The sequence below is a fragment of the Dermacentor silvarum genome, chromosome 2 (assembly GCF_013339745.2).
Source record: "Dermacentor silvarum isolate Dsil-2018 chromosome 2, BIME_Dsil_1.4, whole genome shotgun sequence".
NCBI classification, from domain to species: domain Eukaryota; kingdom Metazoa; phylum Arthropoda; class Arachnida; order Ixodida; family Ixodidae; genus Dermacentor; species Dermacentor silvarum.
In genome coordinates this window covers 14,959,969-14,964,733 of record NC_051155.1, presented here as the reverse complement: position 1 = coordinate 14,964,733, position 4,765 = coordinate 14,959,969, and positions in this window count along the sequence as shown.

Here is a 4,765-nt window from a genome sequence, read left to right as displayed (position 1 = left end):
AAACAGCTAGAGGGCCTCTGACTGGTGCACATAAAAAGCAATATGCGAGACAAAATGTACAGAGAACACAAATGTGGACGACAAAACAATGCGAAATAGAGAAACATATAAGGGAAAAGAAAACAAGGAAGCGTAAACTGCAGTTAATCATACATGATTATCTACATATATACAATACATAGGAAATGAACTCTGAAATATGTCAATGCAGGCACAATTCTCATTATGTTTTCTGGCGTCGAGCCATATATAGGACAGTCTTTATTGGAACAAGGCCAGGCAGAGAATGCGGAATGTTACCTGGTATACTGTTGCAGCACAACAAATTGCGCAGTTTTAGGAACGAAAAGGCATGATTTAATAAGTCTTGGATGAGTGACTAACAACTTCATTAATCGAAGGGGTAAGGTGTAAGGGAGTCTAGAGGTGTGAGTTGAGGTACATTTGAGAGTGCTGGACTATGGTCGCCAGAATGGCAAAAGTGGTGTTGGAAGACAGATATCAATTTATTCTGGATGCATGCAGTGATGTCAGAATTAGATTTGCATGTTGTACCTCAATCTACAGAGACATACTCTAGTAGTGGAAGGCACACAGCAGCATACGATTTCAGAAACAGAACAGGTGAGTGGTCATCATGCAATATACGACATACAATTCCAAGAGCGTGAAGGGCACTTTGTGCATATTTAATGTGTGAACAGAAGCTTAGTGTTTTGTCGAAGTACACACCAAGATCTTTGATTTCATCGACACTGGACAGTGGAGCATCCCGAAGGGCGTATGAAAATTGTACATGGTATGTTTTGCGCGTGTAACTTAATGCCATAGTTCTGGAAGCTTTTAAGCGTACATACCATTATTGTTTCTGCACCAGCTTGAGAGTGAGAAAATGTCTTTTTGGAGGTCAATGTAGTCGTGAACACTCCCCGGGGAGGGGAGAAATCCGAGAATTAAGGAGGAAAGCGCGCGCGCGGAGGTGAGTGTCGCTACTTTCAAGATCAAGGGGTTTAAAGGCCCAACCGCATGCACGCGATATTCAAGCGACGCGACAAGCACACCCGCTATCGCGCTGTCGTGTCGCGGCGTGGAGCAACCACATGAACGCGACATCGAGAAAGAGTAGCGACGGATTTACATTATTGTGCGAATAAATGTTATCGTGCGCGCGCAAATAAATCTCAATTTTATCAAAAGTTCAACTTTATCTAGATCTAGCTAAAATATGCTATCATCCATCCTCAGTGGAAATCCGTCCCATGCCGCCAGTGTAAAATGCCGTGGCGCCATCTGTTGAGTAAAACTTTCACGGCTCTCGGTGGCGTCTCAGGCCTAACAGCGTCAAAACAAACAACCGATCTCAATAATAACGACAAGAGAGCGCCGATACTTAGTCCTCAGCTAGCGATGAGGTGAAGCGATGACTGTCGCTCGTCGCTCGAAAATCGCGTGCATGCGGTTGCGCCTTTAGTGGCTGAACGATCGCAGCGCCAGATTTCCCTCTAGTGATTATTGTACGAAACTGCGTCGCAGTTCCTTACCAGCACAGGTGAAGCCAGAGTTTGCCTATTGACCCTTTTCGCGGTGCTCCCGTGGGCGCTGCCATGTTTGATCACGTGGTGACGCGTCCATTGCTTGCCTCAGCCACCTCCGTTGCCTCCGCGTTTACAATGCAAGCGCGGGACGCCGGCGCAGCGCAGCAAACCTCTGTTTCGACGCGTATCGTAGACGGTGACTGCGTGCACGACACGAAGCTTTGGCCACAGCTTTAGAGGATATGCAAGTGCTTTCAGAGCTCATTACGCCTTGTCCAAACGGCGTGAGCAGCGCATACGGTGCTTGTACTGAAAGCAGGGCTAGAAATTTATTCCAAGCTGTCCAAACTTTCCGCTTTTGAATTAAATCGGGATCAGTGTGCTCTGCGTTCTTTATTTGGCAAACATTTTGAACCAGCGGCTTGTCATATTTCTGACTCAGTAAAGTTCCTCGGTGCGGCCACTATCTGATCGTTTATTTTCAGCGTAATCACTCGCGGGTATTCTCTGCTGCGATAAATTTGTTCTTGCTGCGCACAAAGCTTGGAATTTAAATGTTCTGTACTTTGTGGTAGCTCGTAGCAAAGATGTATTATCGCTAGTCCCTCGCTTACTCTGTGGACCGTCACGAAACATTCAGCTTCCAACATTCGTGTCTTGTCGGTGTAGTCGCCGTCACTCATGCCCCGGCACATTGATTCAAGTGTGCGCCTATTCACTAACACGTTGGCGATAGGGTGGGCGTAAGTTTTCGTGTGAGTAATGTGTAGATAACGTGCGAGAAGCTTACTATGCCAGTAAGTGGCACTACTTCATTTTGTAACGAGCGGTACTCACTACCAAGTGCCGACATTCCGGAGTTGAAGTCCTTTCTTTGGAGGTTAGCAATACAGCGCAGGCGGATGAATTGTATATTTTTTATCCTTGAGGAAAGCCGTGCATCGCGAAGGGCGCCAACACAGGCAGTCCTTATGCAGCAGCTGCGACACTGGTTGATTCCATGCATTAATATGTGAATCACCATTTTTGCAGCGAACTACCGCACACGTCTTCCCTTTATCGTTACACATTTTGCAGTATGAATTGGGCACAGTGCATTAGCGCACACCCAGTTGCATTTTCGACAGCTTATCGCACAGTAGGAGGGTAGACGCAGTAATGGTTTCGTATCCTTGCGCATTCACTGAGGCAACGCATGGCGCGCCGCCGAAAGCGCCATCTCGTTCCTCTAGAGCAAACTTCTCCGCGAAAAGGGTAAATACTCTGAAAGGGGCCGTAACGTCTGAAATCAGCTCATGTCCTTTTGGTCAGTTATTGAAGATGCTAGGCTAACTTGAAAAGCTCAAAGTTTTTGCTTAAAATGTTACCTTTGGCTGCGTATTGATGACATGATGTGCCATAAAATTTTAAAAGACGTTTAGGCTCCCTTCTGAATCCAGTGAGAAAGAAAGACGTCCAACGATATCTATACGGCTAAATTAAGCATCCGTTAAGCATGCATATGCGGCTGAAATGCATTTTTGTTTAGGTATAGGTAAAACCATACCGGTACACAAGACTGGCGATAGACTCACAGTAACTAATTATCGCCCGGTGTCGTTGTTGTGCACAGCTATCAAGGTATTAGAACATTTTCTTTTCAAACATTTAAGCAGCTTCCTAGAAGGCAAAAAGTTTATCTTGAACAGTCAGCACGGATTCAGGCGTGGCCTTTCAACAGTGACACAGTTACTTCACATTACTAATGATTTATTTGCAGTTCTTGACAATAGTGGCCAGGTCGACATAATCTTTCTAGACTTTGAAAAAGCCTTTGACCGCGTGTCGCATTCCAAAATGATATTAAAACTAAAGCATGTCTTTAGAAATGAGCGCATTCTGCAGTGGCTTGACTCTTACCTAACGCAACGCCAACAATATGTTCAAATAGGTGACTCTAAATCAACAATGGCTCCAGTCCTTTCAGGCGTTCCTCAAGGGTCCGTCCTTGGACCATTACTTTTTCTTGTATATCTGAATGATCTCTCTTTTGACACTGCTGTACAATGTCGATTTTTCGCGGATGACTGCATTGTTTATCATGTCATTCAAACTAAAGATGACCAATTACTCTTAAGCAATTCTCTTAACATGAATTTCTAACTGATACCAGACCTGGAAAATGAGCCTAAATATCCCTAAGTGCTCCCAAATGACCGTAACAAAAAAGAAGAGTCCACTATCGCATGCATACAAAATTAACGTTAGCATTACGCTTGTTGATACGTTTAAATATCTGGGGAACGAAATATCTCGCGATTTAAGATGGAGTGCGCACATTAAAAACATAGTTTCGTCAGCCTCAAAAAGGCTATGGTTACATCAGCAACTTCTGAAGCACTGTACGAGCAAAACAAAACTAGTTGGTTATACTTCCCTGGTGCGTCTACTACTTGAATATGGTGATGTCGTTTGGGACCCGCACACTAAGACTGATACAGATAAGCTGGAAAAAGTACAAAAAAGAGCACTCAGGTTTATTTTTAATGCCTACAAAAGACAGGTGTCACTATCCGATCTCCGTTCAAGGTCTGGTCTTCCAAAACTGGAGGAACGTCGCAAGTTACACCGTCTGAAGATGCTTTACGCGATAGTCAACGGCCAAACTAAAATGAATTTTGACAAATACTTATAGTTTAACACGTGTAGAAGCACCCACGGAAAGCACGAACTTACCCTTGCTGTACCCCAGGCGAGAACTGTCTCTTATCAATTTTCATTTTTTTCCTAGAACGATGAGAGACTGGAACAGGCTTCCACGAGAGGTAACGAACAAGCGTACTGTCTACTCTTTCTTATCAGCTATTTCTCAGTTGTGAGCGAAGCATGCAATTCCTTTCGTACCGAATTTTTATTCAACTCGTGTCTTTAGTTTCGCAGATATTGTTCAGCGCAGTAGCGTACAAGTATGATCTGTGTTGCACTGTGTATGAGCTTGCTGTGTTAGAATTTTATTCCGACATTTTCTTTGCTTGCACAGTGTCCCTTCTTTTCTATGTACCACTCCTGCTTTGGTCAGTTATTGAAGATGCTAGGCTAACTTGAAAAGCTCAAATACTGCCTGCTGCCAAAAAGCAGCTGGCAGTATTGTCAAATAAATAAATAAATCCTAAATTGAACGCAGTAGGAACAAAGCGCTTCGTGTATTCTTCGCTATTAGCTAACTTTCTTTCGTGCCTATGGTAAGATGG